The sequence below is a fragment of the Episyrphus balteatus genome, chromosome 2 (genome assembly GCF_945859705.1).
Source record: "Episyrphus balteatus chromosome 2, idEpiBalt1.1, whole genome shotgun sequence".
Lineage (NCBI taxonomy): Eukaryota > Metazoa > Arthropoda > Insecta > Diptera > Syrphidae > Episyrphus > Episyrphus balteatus.
In genome coordinates, this window is record NC_079135.1 from 33,009,045 (window position 1) to 33,034,470 (window position 25,426).

Below are 25,426 nucleotides of genomic sequence, written 5' to 3' on the forward strand. Positions count from 1 at the left end.
TGCATAGGCCACTTTTGCTAAAAGTTTAAAAGTGAATATTTTTAAACTCGTTTTATGAACTTTTTAAGTTTTGATCCTCTTTTTCATTTGAAAATTAACTAATTACAGAGTCGAAAGTTAGAAATAGATACAAGAAATGGCGGAACGAGGTCCGCCGGCTCAGCTAGTGTATGTATATATAAATCAACTTGTACCAAATTTGAATAGAAAATAATCAAAACTTCTTGCGATATACTGCGTATTGTCTTTTAAAAAATACAGAAACTGTAGAGATGCCATTTTGTGATACTATTTTAATGAAATTTTTTATAGTACCTTTCATTTAATTTCAAACAAAACTCTTAACAAACGGGTAGGTACATTTTATTTCACATGTTAGTGTTAAAAGCTCTTATTACTTGTTAGTGTAACGATGGATAGTTCAGATTCCTTCTAGTTTTTGAAAAAATAAAAATTACCAAAACTAGATACTTTCCTCTAAGACACACCTTTTTTCTGAGTTTTTATGTGACTTGGCTTTGAAATGACAAAAATATGAAAAAAACTAATTTTGAAACTTTAAGTTAGTTTGACCTGCTTAAAAATATTTTCAAAAGCCCTGAAAGCTACGATCCTGAATCTTAAATTAAGTATAGTGGCCATTACGATTTTTTCGAAGAAACATAAGGTATGTATGTAGGTAAGTTCCGATTTTTCTCAGGAATGTGAAATCTGTCAGAACACATTGATGTAGGTAAGTTTTCATCTTTAGCTTAATAACTTTATCAATGAGCAATTATTATGCGCTATTACACAGCAACAAATTAAACATTTCTTATACAACAAGTTGCCATGTGAACTAGATTTCCTGGCAAAGGTGAGAATGATATTTACTCTTCATGTTGATGTTACTGTTAATGGATTTCCTTAATATTCTTTGGAAATCCCTTAATTTGTCGGAATAATGGATGGTTTCGACTTCAATGATATGTGACTTCAATAATATGGTCATATCATTGATGGGGAAGTCTAAGAATGGATCCATTTGAATGACCAGCTCAGTCAAACGGATGTTAATTAGTCAAGAAAATTCTAGAAATTCAAGAACAATATCGTAAGTAAACCATCTCTTTGTTTAACGTTTGCTTCTAACTTCTTGCTATTGATATTTCACATTATTAGTTAAAGCACGGTTGCCACTTCAAAAAAAAATTTGTGACCAAGAATGTAAATAAAAATGTGCAAACACAACTAAAAATGACCAAAATAATTTGTTTCTGCTAACTTTTAACTAAAGACAAAATTTGATGAAGAATATACGTAAGGGACATTAGAACAGTTACCACAAATGGATAGGGCTCACAGCTATAACGGACCAAGTAAAAAAAAAATCAAATCTAGTACCAAAGCTTGCGCAAGGTTTAAGATCTGTCATTAGTTTGGTCAAAAAGTGTTTCGTTTCAAATTGTCATTTGTTGAAAAAAAAAAATTTACCCATGCCATTTTTTTTTTGTTGGTTCACTTCAGCTCATAGCCCTGAAAATATCAGACTTTGCTTAAAATCTTGTAGAGTTGTTTATGAAAATTATCGTCATTTGTCTTAAAAGCAGGGTTCGGACTTTACTTTGATCGAAGTAGATTTACTTCGATTTTGGGAAAAAAATAAAATCTACTTCCCTACTTCTCTTTTTTAGGAACTACTTCTATTTCTCGATTGAAAAATATTTTTCAAATAATAAATTTAGAAAAATTAGAGAAAGGGGTTTAACTTCGATTTTGAATCTGGTCGAGGCATTAAGAAATAAAGCTCAACTGAAATCTCAAAATATGAATGGAGGTCAATTATTATTCGAATTCAAAATAAAAATAAAGTGTATCAAAGTAATTTTGACGGATTTTGAAGAATTCCTGATCAAATTTTTTTTTAGATAATTTGTCAGATATTTTTTTAGAATAAATTTTTGTAAATATGTAAATGTTCTGAAAGTTTAATTTTGAAATCTACTTCCGAAATTTTGGATCTACTTCACTTTTTTTTCAGTTGCTTCGAAATTTTTAAACTGAAGTACGAACCCTGCTAAATAGCATTACCTGTAGAAAAATACCCGAATTTTATCCCTTTTCAGGAAAAATTGAAATTGGGAAAATTATCTATAAATTTGAAACTGAAACTTCCGAAATGGAAATCATTGATGTTACTTAAAATGTTTATTGATAAAATTGATTGTTTTAGATTAAAAGTTTCTCAGCTTTTTTTACTATAAAAACATCTTCAATGTACCTACTCAAAAAAAAATTCTCTGTTCTTCTGGACAAGAAGTAATATTTTTGATATACCTACTGTTTTTTTTATACCCAACATGGCATCCTTTAATTTTTTGTGGACATGAAAATTGAAAGTAGAGCTTTCACGTGAACAAGATTATACCCGGAAAAATTAAATGCCACTTTTCCCTTATTTTGAGTTGTGGTCGAAAAGTTTTTCACGTTCGGAAAACTCCCCGTATTTTGAACTTTCTTTTTCGGCTCGTTTCTCACTAAAATTTTCGTAAGAACATAAGAAACTTGTCGAAAAAAAATTTCGGGTAGAACTTTTTACTGAAAAAATGACCAAATGGAATAAAAAGTGACCAAATGATCAAGTGAATATAAAATGACCAATTTTGGTCATATATGACCATTGTTGCAACCGTGAGCTAAAGTCTTTTTTCTAAAAATGACAGTAAGTGTGGAACATTTCAAAATGAATCTGCCAAAAATGGTAATTATGTTTGAAATTTTTGTTTTCTCCTTTAGCATCTGCAACAGAAATTCATATTAACAAACATTTCTCAACAAACTTTATTTCTTTAAATTTAAAAGTCATTAGAGACATTCCAGCAGGCTCTGCTAAAACACATAGGTACATTTATCTAAACTGTAACTGTCCCTAATTACCATGTGAAAATGACATGTTTTCTTGTGCTAATTTCGAATCATATCACAAACCTATGCTGCAGCAGCTGCTACTGTGAAAACTGGAAATGAAAACTACTCCGATTAAAGAAGCAAACACTAACAAAATGAGTTTGTTCTTAGTTTGGTGTGATTCAAGCAGCAACTTACATGACCTAATTCACGTGTGCAGGACAAATCAACGTTTGCCACTTCAGCAACAGGGTCACTTCCCCAAGTAGTAACTATACGATACCATTTGCGAATATGCCACTCTTGCGACATCTTCTTCACTCCTGCTCGTGACATGAAGTAATTTTTTTTTTCTATTAAATCTAAAGCGGAGCGAGTAGAGATGGTCTTCTTTAGAACATGCTTACCAATTAAATACAAACGCTCTATGTTTGTACTGTGCAATATAGGAGACAGAAGGATATACGATGCGATTTTACACAACATATTTATTATATGAGCACATATAGCTGACTATAATTGTGTTAAATTCTGCACATTCCTCAGGACGACACTATGAATCCTGGAGGGTGTGTTTCGAAGAGTGTACTTTACATAGTACCAGTAAGTAATGCCAACACCACAATACAACCCTAACCAAACGTCATATATCCTTCATAAAATGTTCTATATTTCTATTCTTCTTTGCTTACCGTTATGTAATAATTCGTTGCCATAGTAATGCTCTCCTCCATCTCATGGCTTTGATAAATTCTCTCATCCACAATTTAATTGAAAGGAATGTGATGATGATTTTTTTTTTTCTATTTTAATGAATGTAAAATTTCCTGTTGCGGAAAAAGAATGCAATTAATACCACAAAAGTGTAAATATAAACTTGAAGGATATTCATTTGCAGGGTTGAATATTATCATCATACAGAACTGAACCGGATGTGAAATGTTGATGGAAGAAATATTATTATTCCTGTTTACCTGAAGATTACTTCCTCTGCGCTACGGTTGGGTATTTCAAGATCCTTTATACATAAATCAAGTTTTGTTAAGTTTTTAAGAGTGAGGGGCGGGCGAGGGGAAGTTATTTGGTCTGGAAACCTACATATTGCTGATGCTCATGGTTACTATGAAGGGTTTGAAATAGTTTTTATTTTATTTTATTGTAAATGAAAAGATTGCATTTCATTTAATAAGGCTTAAAGCTTTTTTTGGTTTTTTTTTTTTTTTCAAGTAACGAACATTTATGTGGGGTGTAAATTTTTGCATTTGAAATACCTAATTAGTTGATTCCTCGTCACCCTGTTATGTTTCTGTTCTTGTCTATACTGGTTCAATTGAAATGACTCTCATTGATGGAGGAAGTTTATTTAACCCTCTACTGCATGAATTAATATTTTATATTTGGGTTGTTTTAAAACGGTTTTTATTAAAAAAATTTGTTTAAATTAATTTGTTTAAAAAAATTGTTTATAAGCCAAATTTGGCTTCGTATGCATTAAGGGGTAAGAAATTTTACTAATTTTATTTATTCAGATTATGTAATGAATACAATTAAAAATATCAAAAGAAAAATATTTATCATTTAAAAACAAAATAAGGTAAAATAAATACATTGCATTACAAAAGGTTAAGAATTAATTCAAATTTGGCTCATTTTAAGACATGGAACCGAGAAAAGCAATTTATTTCTGTCCGTTGTATATATTTTTTCTGGTTCACATTCTTTCCACTGTCTAAGTAAGTCTTGCTTCAACATTTTCAGCCACTCCAAGATTTTACAAAAACTAAAAAGTAATAAAATGACTGAAAAATATTACAGGTGAGCCCCTCTCCCCCTAACATTTTTGTGGTTAAGCCGCTGGAAATGGTGTTACATGAGAAAAATGTCTCTAAAAGCGAAGGGGCTCCATTTCTGAAGTAAAACATAGCTTCCAAGCAAAATAACAATGTAAACAAACAAAATTTTCCAACAAAAAATTTAACAAATTGTGTAGATTTACAACCCCTCAATGCATACCAAGCCAAATATGGCTTCCGTACCTACTTTTTGCCCTCCCAAGACCAGGTCAATAATTTTTTTTCAATAAAAATTGGTTCATAGCATACACAATTAGACAATCGATCAAAAATAAATTTTTAATTCCACTTTACTTTCCAAACAAACGCAGTAATTAACACTTAAAGTATGAATATATTCTACACTTTCGTTTTCAATGCACACGACTGATCGACTCACCTGTGATCATAAAATACACCTTTATTTTGGGTCGGACACACGAGAAAACTATCTCTATGGGTTCTCAGGAACACAAAGAAGAGGATTGATTTAATCTTTACCATTTTTTTGTGACAGATAAGAGAAAAGTGCATACAAACAGACAAAACCATATTTGGCTTCGTATGCAGTACGGGGTTAACAACTCTTTCGTTAGCCAGTTGTTTCGAGTAATTAGAATCCAAGCAAAGATAACTTTTGGCTCTGATAAAGAAGAACTTACTGAGTTAAACTGAACGTTGATAAACAAATTCTTCGATTATATCAAGGTCTTGTGCCGACTTCAGTGTTTCTTTCGTAGAAGAACAGCCTCAAAGGGTCATATGCATACAAAATAGTAAATGCTTCTGCTTGAAAATTGTAAAGTATGAACGTTTTTTATCCACATTTTTTGCTATCAAACCGAGTTTATACATATTAATTTCATATTTCTAGTATTTTTTACTATTTTGTATGCATACGGGCCAATGAGTTCTTTGGATTTCAGTTAATTTCTTTCGTCAGTAACCTCATCAAAATATTGGAAAAATTTCTACTTTGGCAGCTAAAAACTTTCTCCAGGGAAACAATTGAGTTTCTGATATGAAGTTTGGATTCCGTGGTAAGAACCTTAGAACTCCACTCTTCATTCCTTTTTAAAACTCTGGCATAATGTGGCTCTTTCAGTGAACTTTCGCCAGGCTCGTTTGCGATATTAAAAAGGCATTCGACGATGTTTGGATAGAAGAACTAGTTCCTAAGCTCTATCAACCATATTAAAATAATTTACAACTTTCTTCATTCAAAGTTTTTTACGTTTAAATTGGAAGCGAAGAATCAAAACAAAGAATTTTAAAAGCCGTTCGAGTTCTAACAACATTGGAACTTTAAAATTAATTTTTCCATATATTAACTTATGTGCATTAAGCAAACAGGATCAGAAAGAGATCTGTTAAGTACAATTATAGTCAATCTCGCAATAGAACTATTTGGGAGTCAAATTCAACATGCAACAGCCCGCTGCGTAGCTCAGCCAGAGGACTAAGTTCTTCAATTACAAGTAGATAATTAGGCCCATCAGTACCTACATTTATAATTCCGAACAGCTAAGTATCTAATGATGCATATTTTATTACTGTTGCAACCCTTGTCAATTATTTATTTGCAAAAGGAAGTACCTACTACACTGAGGGAAAAAAGATGAACTACTTTGATTTATGTGACTTTAAGAAACGAAACCATCAAAAATTAACCTTTTTTCCACATTGATTTAAAAATGTTCATCTTCAACGCAAAATCATTCCAAATAATAGTTAAATCAGGGTTGTGGTCAAAATTCTGCCGGGGTCAAAATTCTTTTATCAAAAATTCTGCTTTCAAAAGTCTGCTTTTCAAAATTCTGTTTTTAAAAATTCTGTTTTTAAAAATTCTGCTTTTCATAATTCTGTTTTTCAAAACTCTGCAAAAAAATAAAAAAGGGTTTGGAAAATGTTAAAAAGCGCGCGCTTTTTAAAATTTTCCAAACCCTTTTTTAATTTTTTGCAAAATTCTGTAAAATCATCTTCTTGAAAAATTATCTGCTTATTTGATTACTTAACTAAATAATTTGTCATTCTTTGAATGCATATTAATTTTTGTTTTATAAATGAATAAATTTGAAAATATTAAGAAAAGGTCTTTAATACTAAACATTTCCGAAAATAATTTTAAATTTTTTAATTTGTCAAATAAAGATGAATTTATTCAAAAATTTTAATAAGAAAAGAAATATCTTGTATCAAACAACATCGGTTCCAATAAGTTATAGATTTTATTTGAAAGAAAGTCAGTCTATGCATTTTAAAAAATATTTGCGACACTTAAACAAAAAAATTTACTAAAGTACCAATGTTGAATTACATTGATGAGGTGTAGTTTTCTTTAGTCAGCGCATATGCTATAAAAAAAAAAAAAAAAACAGAATTGGCAGAATTTTGAAAAGCAGAATTTTAAAAAGCAGAATTTTGAAAAGCAGAATAGAAAAAAGCAGAATTTTGAAAAACAGAATTTTCGTTAAAAAAGCAGAATTTTGAAGCCAGAATTTTTACCCGATCCCGTTCAATCAATGTGGTTTTCATTGATTTTAAGTTGTTTAATGGTGGCTCTTCCCTCAGTGTATGAAAAAAATAGTTTTTAAGAGGTGGAGGCTGGGACTCGAACCCAGACCTCTGGCGTAACTGTTGCACCATATGGGATACCATGCTTCTGATTTATATGTACATACAAATACATTATCCTTTTTTCCACATTTGCAAAATCTCCTACTAATTGAAAAACCCCTGTTAATTTGTTTGATTTCTCAACTCCTAGCATAATGAATTTTGTCAATCAATGAGTATATTTCCAAAAGGTACTAAGAAGAATTCAAAATTTAATTTTCATTCCTAGCTTTCAATTATTTTCTCCATCCTAGCACCGACCTCAATCCTAGGCCATTGTTTGACCAAATCGGGTATTTCCATGTAGATTACATTTCAATTTCAATGCATGCCTTTATAACAATCTACGCAATGATGACCAATTGATTACAATTTGCTATACATACCCCCTTTCATATAGCTTGTATATTTGTATACCTATACAGGACATTTTGTATACAAACATCTATAACATCAGCAGCAACCTATTTCCAATAGATAGATAGTGTAGTTAGAGGAATGTCTAGAAACAAAAGGTCACTCGATATAAAGGTGTGTGGTATACCTAATACCTACCGTTGCGATGGCTCCCTACGGTGTAAGATGTCTCTTTTATAATTGATCCCAAGATATAGGTAAAACTACGATTTGTGTGTAACATAACTACCTAAATGTGTGCCGCTACTCAACAGCCACATATATCCTTCCGCCTACCATTCGATCAACCCAACCAAACACACATATTTCCTTCAACTTCCGATTTCGGACAAACTCCTCTCTCTCTCTCTCACTCAAACACTCTAATGTCTAACCAATGTTGGAAGATGAACTATTGCATATAAATGATGAACATTTATTACAACAGGAATCCGGGTTAGAGTTACATCATTCGTCCTCGATGCTAGAGAGCCTTTGTTGTAAGGACTTGTATTTATGTCGAAAGGAGGAAGGTTCAGAGCCAGGACCCAGTAAAATTAGTCTTCCTTCACATTGTCGGATGCGATGTCCGACTCATCGACATCGGCATCGACATCAACATCGTCACCATCATCATGGTCAGGTCGATGTTGTTGTTGTTGTCTAGTTAGTATAGTAGAAGAAGACTCTTGCTTGTTTGGTTTGGCAAGAGTTTGCAGTTTGATGAGGTTGATTTTTCCACAACACTCCATATAAGAGTGTCCCTCTCGTCTATAATATGTTATGGTGTATGTCGTCCTCCTATCGTTCTCGTTCTTTTCCATCACATTTATAAATCATTTCATTGATTTTTTTTTCCGTTTCCATTTCTTGTTATATTGTGTTCGACAAACGTACACAACATGCTACCAGCAAGATGAACACAATACACAATAATTCTTCGTGAATTTTCTTTTATTATTTTTTTTTTTTTTCAACCGGAATATCCTTTTTCCAATTGATAAATGTTATAGGCTTATCCGCAAATTTGAACGTCAACAACAGCGCAACCAGTGTGCTAGGGGAGTTTTTCTATGAAAACAAACTAGAAAACACTGTGCAACGATATAGTATAGATGAAGAATTATAACCCGGGTAAAGGACGACAATAAGGGCGAGGTTGTTTGCGTCCCTCCCAGCAGATCTTTAAGATTAATTTTTAGTTATTGAAGACCTTTTTATTCAATGGTAAATTGGATCAAACGAACAAATGAATTGTGGACATTGATATATGAAGGGATTGTCGTTATTATGTTGCGGGACAGTAGTGGATTTTTAAATATATAGTTCGCCTTCAAGAAAGATGTCCTTGTTAATAGAGATATGGCAACATGAATGCAAATGTGAATATATGCGCTGTGGGAGTGAATGGAAATGTTCATCCGATTGGGATAAGATTGTGTCAACTTAAACTTGCAGAAATGTCATAGTTATTAATCGATTGTGTACGATATTTTTTTTACATCGAGAAGAAGTCGAGTGTTGAGAACATTGCTCACACTGGCACACGGATCTGGCATTAGATATTATTATCCAGAACCTTATAAATAAAAATTTCTGATAAAATGAGAAATATCAAATAAATATCAGAAGAGTAACAGTACCACAACTCTTAAGTACGAGTATATTTAAGAAAATGTAAGTCATCAAGGTTTTCGCGTAAAATAGAGCTATCCGTTTCTCAGACATACCCGATGTGTAAACAAAATGTCATTCAAAATCGTTCCATACAAATTAAAAAAAAAAAATTGGCTGGACTACCATAACCAATTCAAACCTACCCGATATGCACAAAAAATTTCTTAAAAATCGCTCCAAAAAAATAAAAGAAACAAATTTGGTTGGCCCATCAGTTAAACGTTATGAAAAATAAATGCTCACCGATTTTCACAGCTACCCGATATACACAAAAAATTTCATAAAAATCATTCTGAGAAATAAAAAATAAATTGTTGGTTGGACCACCCTAACCATTTAGGGACATGAAAAATAAATGATGGCTGATTCTCAGATCTACCCGAAATGCACACAATATTTTATAAAAATCATTCCAAAAAAGTTAATTTTTTTTGTTGGACCACCCTAACCATTTAGGTTTAGAAAACACAGATGTTGGCCGATCCTCAGACCTATTCGAAATGCACACAAAATTAAAAAAAAATTGTTAAAAAAAAATTTGGTACTCAAACCATTTTGGGTTATTAAGAAATTTGCTGATAGCAAGAAAGCAGTAGGGGAAGGTGGCCTAAAATGGCCCCCTAAGGAAAATGTCCCATATCTCGAAAAAAAAAGTAAAATTCAAACTTAAATGCTATATTCTTTTCAAAGTTTAGTATATTTCTCTTACTCTTACGGTCTTACTTTTTCCTTTGCGAGTTAAAAAAAAAATCTAAAAAGTATTTAATTTTTTTAATTTTCAAGACGTCTACAAATTTCACTGATCAAATTTACCCAGTTAAAATGGCACACTGTCCAAGCATATACGTGATTTTAATTGAAAAATCGAGTTAAAGGGCTCATTTTCCATTTTCTTGGAACAAGTGTTGCTTAATCCCCCCAGATCTTTCTACGTGTCATACAAAACCCTGTTCATGTTGGTTGCTCGTCTCCTTACTGTAGTTTTTGCAACTTCGAATGTTTTGGATGCTTTATTCCAGATTTTGGACGGAATCAAGGACTTTCCTTAGTCCAGGACTTCCTCTCTGTAGAACGTTCATATTTAGCAACCATTTTTACTACAAAAAAAAAAATGAAAATGTGAAAGTCAGTATAAAATGCCATGTAAAAGTAAGCCATTTTACCCGAGTACTAAGTAGGCCATTTTGCCCATTTTGGGTTTTTTGAATATAAGTTTTATGCCGAAAAATCTAAAATCGTTCTTAGCCAACTTATTGCATTAAATTAATAAAAAATACTTTATGCATACATACATTAACTTCTTTTTCCAAAATGCAATATTTTTTTCCTTATTTTTTGCAAAAAAAATTTCACAAAATTTTAACGAGTGTACTTTTTGAGGTAGTTAGAGACAGTTTGACCTGTCTAAATTTCGTATATGTCGGTTTTGCCAGATAAACTAAAGAATCGCGTTCGTAATATTTTCTAATTATGTTCGATTTTGCAATTTCAAGGAAGGGGGCCATTTTACCTGGGGTGGCAGTTTAGGCCACTTTCCCCTATGACTAAGTGATATTTCCAATTATCTGAACGTGACGTTTAAACACTCTCTTAATCGAGGTGTAGAAATGAATTTTTATCGAATTGAGCCTATATCTTGAGAGTAACTTTCATACACTCCTGAGTTAAAATTGGGTATATAATGTATCAAACATATGGATCAAACAAATCTTTAGTAGGATATGTGATTTAAGATTGTTGCATCAGACAGAAGATAGAAGATAGAAAAATCCTTTCAAAGGGGGCAACATTTTTTTTTTAAGAAGGCTTTATACTTTAATTACAGTTTGTTCAAATAGAAGAAAAATGAAAAACAATTTTCTTTTTTTTCAAAACGATGAAAAAATAAGGACTTTTCATTCAAACATTTTTAACTCTCTTAGTTGCGTGCTCATCATCATTGGATCGAAGATAAAGTGTCATAATTTAACAAAATTAACTTGAAACCAAGGTAACGGTGGTGGAAACGATGCTAGAAGACATACTTTCATGAAAAAAATAATAATATAAGCTTAATACCTCATCAGTTTGTCGAGAGAAGAAACTAGTATCTTCCATCGTCGTCGTCGTCCTCTTCGTAGTCATTGTCGACAACAGGACTTCTTTCAATCTTTTTTAATTCCAAAGTCAAATAAAGAAAGCAAAAAAATTAAAAAAAAAAAAATTATCATCCCACAAAAGCATTCCAAGTCTAAGGAGCTAGCTGAAGGAAAACTATATTCTGCCTTCGATGCCTGCTCCTGATATATATTTGCTGCAACTCCCATACCGTCTTGCATTCACAATTGATAACCACCAAGCGCTAAGAAGTAGCTCTAGAGGTTCCTCCCAACCATATAGGGTATATATACTCGCACGTATATAAACTGAAAAGAGCTTTAATTGAATTGCTGAAAGCGCAAGCAGCCAGCCAGCCAAGCAAGGATACGGACGGCAGCAGCAACGCCAACGTAGGAAACTCTATTAAAATAGAATGCAATTTATGACGTTGTTAGGAAGAAATGAATGAGAGAGTATATATTCCTCCTGCTGAAAGGACATTTAAAATATTATAACGTTGTTGTCGTTGGTATATTTAACATACATATATGTGTGTAGGAGAGACATTTTTTTCTCTTGTATGGTGTTTGGACTCCTATTGAAACCATTCATATTCTATTTTTTTTTTTTTTTTTTTTTTTCAATAAAATAGTCCTTAAGAAGTTTTGCAAGAAAAAATAATTAAAAAATCATGAAAAAAACCAAGATTTACTTTAAAGGTGACTGCATTTATAAGTATATTTTTTTAAGGACTTCTGTTCTATACTCGAACTATTGTCCTTGCATGTTCTACATTTTTCTCACATTCATGTCCTGTTAAAATATAAAATGTGATTTTAAATTTAACATACATTTTTTTTCTTTTTTTTTTGAGTGTTAGTTTAAGCAAAATTGCCTTCTTTTCAAGACACATTCGAATATATAAAAATATAATGTAGAGCACTAGGAGGACGTAATTCTTTTAGCGCGTCACACATCAAGTCAATGATTTATTATGCAATTAGTCTGTGCACTTTATATATAGAGAGAGACCTCCTCTGGCAGGTCCTTTTTACTTCTGGCAAGTTCTTCTGAACACAAAATATAAGAACAAAAACACAACACAAAATAAGTCACCAGATGGGGTTTCTAGGGTGAACACATAAATAAACCGAAAGAAAATTGAGGACATGTCAACGAATGGTTTATTTCTTCTGATAATAATTGACTTTTTTTTTCGTCGTTGTAGCTTTTCCAAGGAATGGAGTAGAGTACTTCGTCTTTCAAATGCAGTAAATCTTTAGCTGTTCGTAAAGTGTCAACTATTTGTGTTTTTTTTTTTTTTCTATTTATATTTCAAAGGTAAGGATAAGATTTGTTGAAATCAAGGTTTCGTCGGTCTGATTTTTACACAGGAAGAAATCGTTTGATTCGATAACAAGAATTTATGTATATTTAGTTTTAAACACAAAGTTATTGATAGCGAGGTAATAATTCAAGTGTGGAGCACAAATTTGATAATCAAGTTCTAGCTTAGCGAAGCCTATCTGAAAATGTTGTTTTCGTAAGCCGCATTTTAAACTTCACGTTCTACGAAGGATGGATAAATACATTTTTAAATTTTTGTTGATTGTGATGCTATGGTATATTGAAAAAAAGTGACATCAGATTTTACTGCTCAGAGAGCAGACACAAAATGATTGGTAAGCTATTTTTTCTTTAGGAAACGAAAGTCGGTAAAAAGATAACATTATAAAAACAAAAACGTACGTATACACCAGGGTGACCAATTTGGTGTTTTTTTATTTTTAATCTAAACTTTTACGAAACCTAAAAACAATAAACCGCCAGGACAAATAATAAAATTAAAAAAAAAAACTCTAAAATTATGAGGCAAGCTGTCATGCGAATGGAATTCAAAATTCTTGTTTGGAATTCTCATGTTTCAATATTATTGTTTTCGATCAACAAGCAAGAGTAACTAATTGTTTCCCTTCCCAAAAACTTAGCTTAATACCAAGTCGGCTGAATCAGCCTTTTGCTTTTGGACCACCAACCTCAGAAGACCTCTCCCCAAAAAAATATTTTTAAAGGCGCGATTAGATAATGAAATTTGAGTAAGTAGGTACGTATATTTTTAAGGTTTATGTACCTAGTTTTGATATTTCAAATGGCATCAAAGAAGAAAGGATACAAAAATTGGGTTATCCAAAGAAAACCCAAAGCATGCGAACATTTATATAAATAATTTTATAAAAGAATCATTTTTGGACGACATACATTAAGGGCCATTTTATTCACTATTGTTCAACTTTGGAAAAACTCTTAATTTGGCTAACTTTAGAGTTGATTTCAAATAGAGAGTTGAATCACAAGTTGAAAATTTGATTTATTTACTTATTTCTTTGTTAACTTCTTAGCTTTAAATCCAAAGTTTACCAACTTTCTGTTTTAAAAATATCCCTGGGATATTTGTGAAAATTTTTAAAAATTCTGTCAATATGTTATATTGAAGTTATGACATTCAAAGTTTCTTATTTTTGTTTATATTGATTAATTTCATAATCGTGATTGATATTACAATGCGATTTCGACGGAAAAATAATTTTTTAGAAACAAACACAAAAATAAAGATAAGCATTTGTTAGAGAAAACCAAATTAAACAGAAAAAACCATCAATCTTTGTCACACAATTGTCAATTGACTTTATTTGATAACATTTTTTTATAACAAATTAAAAAAAAAAAGGGTTTTCGATTTTGGCACTTCACTCAAAACACAAAGGGTCCTTAATTTTATTATCTTCTTTATCCAAAGAACTAGGCATTTTGATTGTTTTCCAAAAGATAATAATAATTTAGCAACAATTTGAAGAAAATAAATTTTTGACAAAATTAAAAATTTTCAAATGTCTTTTTAATGTCGTTTTCGATTGGCCCTCCGGAAGCGTCCGGAATCATTCAGAATCCTCCTGATAGTGTTTTATTCGCTCGAATTTGACAGCTAGAACGCTTCTGAGAAGAGAAATTCTCTTCTCGATTTCAAATCAGAATTCAAATCGGAATTCACTCACATGTCAAAAAAACACTCAATCAATGTTTTTTGTTTTTGATTCAATTTATTGTTTTCTGAAATTTAAATTAATTATTAATCAAAAATTCATACAATAATGGATAAATGACCACTTTTTTCGAACATTAGTTTATAATTTTCCAACTCTAACGCCATGATTTTCATTTGCAAGAAAAAAAAAAAAAATAAAATTAAAAATATTTGACATTTGAAATTTCACAGAAATAAAATAAAAATAGAATTGAGTGGAAGCGATTTGACCTGTTCCATTCGATTTTAGAATGTGTCAATTCTTGAGTGAAACCAATCGAAAACGACATAAGTAAAATCTCAAGGTTGCTCGACAATCTTTTTGTATTTTCAGGAGTTGAGAAAATCTAAAGTTGAACAACTCTAGATTTTAAAATTGAAAGTTAAAAACGTCAGATTTCAAGATTTTTAAAGTTGAAACAACTTTGATTTAAAGATGTTTTATTACGGTAAACCACTTTAAACTAACGAAAATCATTCCGAAAAATAGTTGAATCAACGTGGTTTTCGTTGATTTTAAGTTTTTTCCCTCTATTGTTTGAAAACTTATTTAATTTCTATCTAATGCTTCCATTTTATTTTCAAGGGTTAAGCGTCTTTATAATTCAGTGGTAGATTCTCTTATTGTTTAATTGTGTTTGGTAAAAAAAAAGCTATTAAAGGATTTAAATTATAACAACCAAAGTATGGGAGCAGAATTGACAGCCATGTAAACATGACATTAGAATCAAATCTAATCATCCGCTACAATATAATTTAACTTTTTGCCTTTATATAGCCTTAATTTCTTTGCAAAATAATTGAATAAAAATGGCTCTGTTTTTAATTTATCCTGAAAGTCCTTCAAAATATATAACAAAAAAACATTTCATGACTACAAAAAAAAAACTTCTTATCTACATCAATTCCTAATGTTATCGTCATACCATATCACAACCACTAATGACTAAATCAATTAAACCCAGAAAACAACCGAAATAACAAAAATCCTTGCCAAGTCATTGTATCCCCAACCTCTACTATAACACTACACAAACTTATTTATACATATATAAACCTATCTAACCATTTTATTGCCTTTCAAAAACTTTTTCCAAAATGAATTCGCCCAAAACAAAAATTTGGTAGGTATAGTGGAAATTCTATACTCTCCTATACAGTAACTATACCCTTGACTTGAAGTCATGTTCGTATAACACAATTATTTGAAAGCGTCGCTCTAGCTATAACCGCAGCATTAGCTGGCAATAAAACAACAAATTAATATTCTTCCTGTCAACACGAAAGACACCATCAAATTCCTTGCCTGTGGCTTCACTCACAATATAAACCTAACCTACTCTTTTCTCTGTTGATGGAACCAAGGACTCCATATATACCACCATATGATGGCGAACTACAACGACACCATAACTATACAAACTAAACTCCAGCTACTCCTTATATTATGTAAGCCTTATCATCGCTAGTAAAATGTTTATGATTTCCTCATGCGAAGTGCCATTACGCACGCCCATATTATACAACAGCCATTTCCCACACAAACACACTCCACTTCACTTCACCTCGCACACATCAATCCGCTGTCAGTGTGGCTTTTATAACATCTGTAAACTAAGCTTCACGTTCCTTGGAGAGTTGGAAATATTCGTAGAACAGTGTGCCAGCTGAATTCGTGTTACACTTTCATAAAGGAAAAGGCAAAACTTAAGCAACTCACTGCTCACTGACGACACGATGACGACGACACCCTCTAATTCCCCAAATACGGAATGGAGCCTTTGCAAACCCCCAAATGGTTTCCTCCAAGTCTCCGAGATGACACATACACCACCGAGTACCTACCGAACCGACACACCACACTACTCCTTGACTAGTTCTATACTGCATAAGGACACATACCTACCAACTTACTCGGGTATAGCGTTATACTCGGTGCTCAGTGCATGCAATCAGAAAACGGGAATTATGCAACAGAAATCTGCAACTTTGTTTTAAAGTCCTATTTGGAAGGTACTTCCTTGCTCCAGTATATTGCTGTATAATATGTTGCATATATGTATGGCATTGGTGGGGTATTCCAAGAATTTCTCAAGCAAAAAGCTGTTTCTGTCTTTCAAACGTTACAGCTCAGAGAGTGTAAAATATATTTGAGGCATAAAGTGTCGTCACAAAAATGTGTGTCACAACGATACTCCTTAAGAATTCCCATCAAGTCAGTCTCCTTGAGTTTTACCTCTAAATGCATGTATACAAAAATGTTTAACCATATATTTCTAGAATTACTAGAAAGAGAGAGGGAGAGAAAATATTGGTTAGAAAGAGAGAGAAATACGAAACTAAAGTTGCCTTTTTTATGTTTCTTTAAATTAAGTGAAGTACTAGAAGAGACGCAACTGTGTTGAAACTGAAATGTATGTAGAAACAAACGGAATAAGCACTAGAGCAGTGTTAACGAAGAAGAAGAAAAGAAACACACAAACAAAAAAAAAATTCATACAAATTTAAAAGAGACACATCCGCAGACTCACTGTTCTCTATAACTCCTCTGTGTCTTGAATTCTTTCTTTCCAGAAATTGTGGCGAAAACCCTTTCGTTTCCATTCTTGCTGATTGGATTGCATTTGGGGATTGAGGATGATGTGTGAAAATGGAAACAGTGACGAAGGAAAGTTGCTTTATTTTTTCTTCAGCACTCGCTGATGAGATTACGAAATGTCACACAGGACGAAATCCTTCAAAATGTGCATCACACAATTCGTTGGCGTGCCCTCACAAACACTATACACCTTCTTCCTATACTATACTATATACAAGATGACAATTTAAATGGGGGGCCGAAGAAGTTTTTGAAAGAACAATATGTCGGAGAAGTAATGTTCAGCTGAATAAATTGGAAATATGCCAAAATAATGTTTAAAGTTTGATATATTTGAGGGGAATTAAAATTGAGGCAAAACTTTTCCAACATTTACCAAGAAAAGTTTTGCAAAGTAGTGCATAACTAAAGGTTAAGTTCGAGTGTTGAATGAAGGGCTATAAAAAGTATTTACAGAAATATAAAGTTAGTGTTGAAGAAGTACATAGGAGAGTTTTGTTTTGGTCAAACAATCAATCACGTTACTTTAACCATAAAACTATGCTGGAATTTAATAATTGAAGTGACTTTTGTCACGTCCAGTATTGATTTGTTGTGGTGGCTTTGTGGATTGCTGAGAGAAAATGAAAGAGTTACTGAATAAAAAAAAAAAAAAAACACGAAATGAGAACGTTGTATTAGTTTCCGAATTGTTCACTTTAAGCTCAACTGATTTCAATGATTTTATTGTTGTTTGAAGCATCTAGATTCTAGAAGTACTACATCGGTAAGTGGGTATGGGTTTCTAGTAAAGATTTGGTATAATGAAGTTTAGATAGAATTGACAGTATAAAGAACGTAACAAAAAAAGGCATAAATTATCTTTTTCTTTACCTGTTACTATTTTGAAAATCAAATTCAGAAACTTTTTAGATCCAAAAGATCTCAATGTCAAACCTAGTTTTTGAAATGTTAAATTTATTGTGAAACGAAATTGAAATTGAAACAATGAAGATCAAATCATTTCAAACTTGGTGTGTAGCGTATTTTGGAGACTCTCAAGAGGGGTTTTAGGAATAATTTTTTTTAAAGAATATAATAATTAACGTTATTGTCTTGTATCCCGCCTAGGACGACCTATCCTCATCATTATACCAGTTGAGAGTTATATTTTCTTAAAGGTAGTGTCTAAAGAAACAGTTTGCACATGGGTTGCCTGGCGACATCCTGTCAAGGCGTAGGGTTTCCCTTTCGACGCTTTAAAGTTAATTTTTTGAATTTTTTCGACAACGCCACTATGCCTGTACCTATTGTAAGTTTTAGAGGTGTAAAAAATATACTACTTAAGAGAAAATTAAATTTAAAACTTTGAATATTTAGGATTTTTAGAAATTTGACATTTTAGTAAGTAAAACTGAGGTAAATTTATTAAAAGGTCAAAAAACTGTTTCCTTAACAAAAAGTGATAGAAAAAATATTGATACTAGAATCGATAGATATTATTAATATATAAAAGTCACACATCCAAACAAAAAATGTAAAAAATCTGTAACTCGAGACATAGACATTTAAAAGTCAAAACCGTGAAATCAAGGGGCACGGTAGTGCCCAGCCAAGTTCTCTAGCAACTTTGGCACTACACCCTTATTTACAGGAAACAACTCAGGCCATTTTCGACCCCCCTCTAACTTCTACACCAAAGATGCTAGAAATTTCAAACTCACTACATTTGTTGAGCTGGTCGAAACCAAACACCTCACAAAATTTCAGCCTCCTACGATGAGTAGTTACTGAGATATAGGGCTTCAAAAATCGCAAAAACCGTAACTGACTCACTGACTCACTGATTCACTGACTCACTGACTCACTGACTCACTGACAGATCATCAAAATTATGGAGTACTTCCCGATGTCGTAGAAACTTGAAATTTTACACGGTGATAGGACTTGTGGTGTATACAAAGGAAAAAATCGAAAATTTGAGATTTTCAATTCAGGGGGCGCGGCATCCGCCCATTTCCGCTGAATTTTCACCAAATATTATAGAGCACTTCTGATAGTCGTAGAATCTTGAAACTTGGTAGAATGGTAGAGCTCGTAGTTTATACAAAGGAAAAAATTTAAAATTTGAGAATTTCAGCCAGGGGGCGTGGCAACCACCCATTTTCACTGAATTTTCATCAAATATAGAGATTTTGTATTCTACAGCCATACCTTGCAAAAAGTAGTGAAATCACAACAAAAACATTACTGTTAAAAAAAGAGCCAAGTTCTCCTATGTTGAAATTATGCTGGCACAAAAAGTACTGAGATGTAAAAGTGTACCAAGTTCTAAAGTTTGGGTTCAAATTCGTATCAATAAAATTTTGATTGTTTACTTGGCAATTTTTGAAATAACTTTAAAAATCGGTAATTAAAAGAAAAATTGTCAAGAGAACAATCAAAATTTTATTGATACGAATTTGAACCCAAACTTTAGAACTTGGTACACTTTTACATCTCAGTACTTTTTGTGCCAGCATAATTTCAACATAGGAGAACTTGGCTCTTTTTTTAACAGTAATGTTTTTGTTGTGATTCGATATTTCAGAAATAATTCATCAAAAATCAGAAAAAAAGGTATTTGAAATTATATTTATATTCTTAAAGAGCAAAAAGAAAATAACTTGACACGTACATATCTGCCAAATTTTGTATTTAATTTAGTTTTTGGCTCCTGTGTATTTTAGAAAAAAAATTACAGATTTTTACATTTCAATACACTATACACTATTTGACGAAAACACAAAATTTAAAAAAAAATTTCTGTTGATCTGATACGTTTTGTAGGGCATTTTAAATATTTTAAGACTGCATACTTTGTTTTTCAAAATAATTAGACCTTCAAACATTACCAATACTTTAGCATATCGTCACTTGGATGCTATCTTCCTCTAAAGGTCATTTTTACGAAATTCAGTTAAGTATGCAGTCTTCATAATTTTGGGACGGTCTTTCGTTGGGCGCAAACCATTTTGTTCTATCTTTTTAGTTTTCAAGTTACAAAGAACTTTTTTGTTCAATAAACTTATTTTTATCATTTTTGTATAACATTGAACAAATGGAAGTAGGTATACCTATTTAAAAAAACAATTTCATAATTTCTATCATGTCCAATATTCACTTTTTTGGATGTATGAACTTGCTTCATGTCTATTTTGTTTTTTTTTTTTTTAATTATATTTTTTTAATGTATTTACTATTATAAAGTTCAAAATAAGAACTTTAGCTAAAGAAAACGAATTTTTGGTTTGTTTAACGTTATTAAAAAATTAATGTAAGTATAATTTTTTTTTAACTTTTAGAAATATAAAGATTTGAATTGATAGCCTTTTTTATTTAAACACATATTATTTTGATTCGAACCAAAAGAAAACAGTGTTTGACTTTTAAGTATTCTCGAAATTCTTTTAAGCTTTCAAGCTTAAACCATTATTTGTTCTATATTACTCAATCCACTTTATGTTTCTGTTTTGTTTGTGTTTTCCTCTATGTTGTTCAATATTGAGTTTTTTTTTTCAATATCCAACATATTCCGAAAACTTTTTGTCACTCCAAAATGACTTCTCTTTGATTTTAATTTTTAACTAATTCAAATTAATAAAAAAAAACTATTTTTATTACTTATTTTAAAAATAAAATTATCAAGGGTTGCAGATAAAATTAAATTAAAAAAAACAAAAATTTTCTGATATCCACAAAAATTTTTCATTCTGAACTTTAAAAATCGATTTCCCAAAATTTTGAAAAACGGACATTGACAAGATAGCATCCAAGCGACGATTTATGTAACCCAAATTTTCGTAGAATATCAATATACACCAAAATTTGTAACCGTGTAATGTTTATTTACCTGTACTAAATTAGAAAAAACAACTCGAATACCCAGCATGGTATCATACATAATTGTAATTATTTGAGACAAGAAATTTTTAATTTTTATGCAAATGACTTTCCTTCTTCTTAAATAAATAACGGTCTTGAATTGACTGTAAAACTTGAAGTACATACTACATACATTTAAATTTAAGTCCACTAATGAATATTATCATAATCTAAAAATTCCTTCCGACAACTAAATAGTAAAACATACTGTAAATTCAAAATATATGTACAAAAAAATTGCAACAAAGATTCAAGAAAAGAAAACTATTGAAATTCTAGATGAAAAGAAAGAAAGAAAAAAAAACTCCAACAAGTGTTCAGAATTTTTTTTTCAAATTTTATTTCTTCGTTATACTCATTCGTCCAACATTTAATGTTTAACGAGCTCTTAAGTGAATTGCTCAGCTGTCGAAATGTGTCGACATTGATAGATAGATAAAAGTGGAATAGAATGGAATGGAATGAATTAAGTACAAGCTATGTTGTAGGGGAGCAAAGTTTTTGAATTCGTTGCACTCAAAAGTGCACTTTGCAATTGTAATACTTTCCTCTTTTTTATTGTTCCGAAAAGGATAATTGGATTCATGCATGCACTCTTTTAAATTGTCCCAGAAACCAACGATTATCTCGAGAGTCCTCCCTCTCAAACGGTCATTTCAAGGCTGAATAGAAAGAAAAAGTTTTATACCGTTGTGCATTGTAAGAAAGTCACTTCCAAAAAGGAGCAAGTATTCAATAATTCGTCTGTATTTTTTTTTTTTTTTTTTTTTATTTGTTACCTCATAACTTTGAACTGAGTGTACCAATTTTGATAATTCTTTTTGTATTGGATAGCTGCGATGTAGTCCCATTTTAATTTCGTTCAGTTCACTATTAGAAAAACCATAAAACCCAGTTTTAGCCATGGAAGTCGGTTTAGGTTTTTTGATAAAAATGATTATTGTACATTTTTTTTCGAGTTTTCAATGAATTTAGGGAAGGAAGAAATTGTTTCACTTAATTTATCTAAAGAAATTGATTTTTTGATGAAAATTTACAATCGACCTCATTTCACTTCTTTTATTTTAAATTTTTTATACACAGTAGGTATAGAAAATTCAGTTTTTAGGATTAATTACAAAACATCAAACAAACAAACAACCCTACTACCGCAACCCAATCAGGAAGTGTTGAAAATTCAATATGGCGCTATTTTCATAAATATTCCTATTGTATGTACTGTATATTGTATTACTGACCAGACCATTGCACTTCGTTACGGCCAGAGTGTAAAGGGCAATTTTTGTTACAAAATCAATGTGAGTAAAAACCGAACCATCAGTATAAAAGCTTAGTTATTCAATATCGACCTTCCCACAGGATAATAATATTTATTACAAAAATGATTTCTGTTCACACAGCAAAAACTTTGACATTTCAAAATTTATTTTTGGGGTTTTTATCACGATTAAAATACCGCATTGCATAATTGTTACAAATAAGTATTACGTATAAATTCAATAACGTATACTCCCTATAGACAAAAGGATGTACGTTCAGGAGGTACCAGAGAGAGAGAGAGAGAGAGAGAGAGAAATACTGGATTATTAAAACCAAAACAACAATGTGGTATATTGTGTGTAATAATTATAACTCACAATCATACACACATTCACAGTGGTAAAATAATCATTTTTATTTGCATACTATAAATAGAAAGCCTATATAGAAATAATAATAACAGAAACCCCATTTATTTGATAAACAATAAAAATCAATTGCATAGATGAATGCTCTTGGCCGAAAAAAAAACATGCATCCTCTCTAATTCAATGAGCAAACATTTACCATTTTACACAACTAAAATAAACATCACTTAATATTTTGTTGTGCTTAAAATAATAAATAATTTTAATAACATACATATTACATATATTTTTTGTATTTGTTACTCTTTAACTTTATTAGATTAATTTTATTGATTTTAAAACTTGGTTGTCAATGTAAATAATATCTACAAATGCAATCTACGTTATTTTTCGGTGGAATATTTTTAGGTTTGATAAAATTTTGTGTTTAGGTTTTTAGTATTTATTTAGGGTAATTTTTTAGCACTAGGCTTTTTATAGATAGTACTATAGAGCAATTCAATATTACTATATAATTTAAATTGTTTGTTGTAATTTGTTAGTTTTTTTTCTCTATGAAATATGCTGTCATTTTTAAATTATGTCAAGTATTTTACTGGGGCTTAGTGAACAACGAGCCACATAAAAATTAAAAAAAAGGGCAAAAGTAAGTAAAATTGAAAAAAAAAAAATTTATGTATTTCAGATGAATTAATTATACGTAAAAAATTACGCGCTGGAACTGTATGAGTCTCAATAAAATTATTTAAAAGACAAACTTCTTCTTGTATGAGTATAAGAAGTTTGTCTTTAAATTAATTTTATTTCAGATGAGTTCAAAAAAAAGTTCCGTAAAAAAAGTGCATTCTTCAGTTAAGTAACGAATAAATAAGTTCAAAGACCACAACGCATAAAACATGAAATCCACGAAGTGACTTGAAAAAAAAAAATGTTTAAAAACGCTCGACTCTTGTTCATATTCCATCAATAGCTTAGATATTGTATATATTAGGTATGTATTTTTTTTTAAATATTTTTCGAAAAACACCATTTTATATGATTTTTCCATAAAACAAAGATTTATGAAAATTTTGAAAATTTTTAGAGCCGCAGGTACCGTTAATAACGGTTACAAAAATATTTTTTTTTTTTTTTTTTCAAAATTTGGCTTATAGGTATGTATGTGTATACTGTAGGTCTAGCTACACACAAAAATTTTAACAAAAATCGTTTAATCCGTTTTGAAAAAATAAGAGGTTGTCTGTAAAGCCGGTTTACGGACGATGATTTTACGTGATAACGTCGTCAGAAAACAGGTTGTGTGTTTTTGTTTAAAATGAGTCAATTGAAGCGTTTACTTATTTCAAACAATCATAATTTACAAGAAAAAGCTAAAAAAATACCTCTTTTATTTTCTCATTATATTAATTTTTTTTATTTTAAAACCTTACAAAAAAAATTATGCAATTTAAAAGCCAAGTATTTCTTCTTTTATTTTTAAATTTTTATAATGCGCAAAGAGTATAAAAATAATTGATTGAAAACAATCATTTTCATCAAAAAAAGAAAAGAAAACATGAATTTATATCTTCTCACGTCATTAATTCCATTTTTTTCCCTAACAACCTATACAAAATTTTACACCTGAAAGCTTATTGTCTAAGCTCAAAATATATATATCGATCAGGTAGGTCTATGAGACATCTACAAAAAGAGCTAGAATTTTTTGAACTCGATCAAATTTCATTAAAAAAAAGCAAAAAAAACATTTATTTTTATGTCCTCAAGCTATTTTATCAATTTTTTTCAATGACAACCTATAAATAATTTTACACCATATGAAAGCTTATTATATCACCTTTCATATGACGTATTAAACTTATTTCATAGATACCTACAAGAGAAGTAAGAATTTTTTAAAGTCAACCATGTCGAATTTCCAGACTGGTGGCTGTTCATGATCAACAGATCTCCACTGGTATTTTGAGGTTTTTCGCAAGTTTCTTGATTTAACATTGTGTAGCTTGTAGCTAGTCTACCGTTATGTGTGATATACCAAATGAAAGGTAATTGTATCAGGATGCTCATTAAAGTTTAATAAAATTTATATCTGCTCTTGATCAAAAGTAATAACCTGTTGAATTCTAAAATTTTATTTTACCGTTATCTCAAAATTGTGTTTACGAAAATGATTGAAATTTCGCACACATATAGTCGTAGTCGTATGATCTATCATTACTCCACATACTTTATTCCTCTATCTATTAAACAAAAAAATATAAAAATAAAAAATGAAGCAAATCGGTTAAAAACGGTCAAAAACTTGTTTTTTAAAAAATTGTTTCTTCCGTTTTTCAGTCAAAACTCACTAAAAGATTCCAATTTAATGCACATGTATGTATTAGACCAAAAACTACATGTCCTATAAGTTTGAGATTTTTTGAACTCTCCAAAAAAATACTAATAATCAAAAACTACCCAAAAATACCCTTAAAAAACAAGGTGTTTGTCAAAAATTCATATTTCGAAACGCAGAGTATTGGAAAAAAAATCCGTATGAGATCCCTAATTTTTTTTGACCTCATCTATCACCTGGCATCTTTAGAATTGTCAAAAAAAAAATTCCTTTACCCAAAATCATCATTTTGTCATAGCCCCAACACGTGTACAACGTTCAAACAAAACGTTATAGCTTAGTTTCAAATTTTTTTAGAATTTTTTCTTAAATGCAGTTATTCTTAAATTAATC

The 25,426-nt window shown here is 30.8% G+C and overlaps 1 protein-coding gene across 2 annotated transcripts in view; it reads right to left on the reverse strand.

Moving 5' to 3' along the window:
* LOC129912198 (uncharacterized) overlaps positions 1-25,426 on the reverse strand; it is a 254,318-nt gene that overhangs the window by 162,236 nt on the left and 66,656 nt on the right. The gene's annotated exons all lie outside the window — the stretch shown is intronic.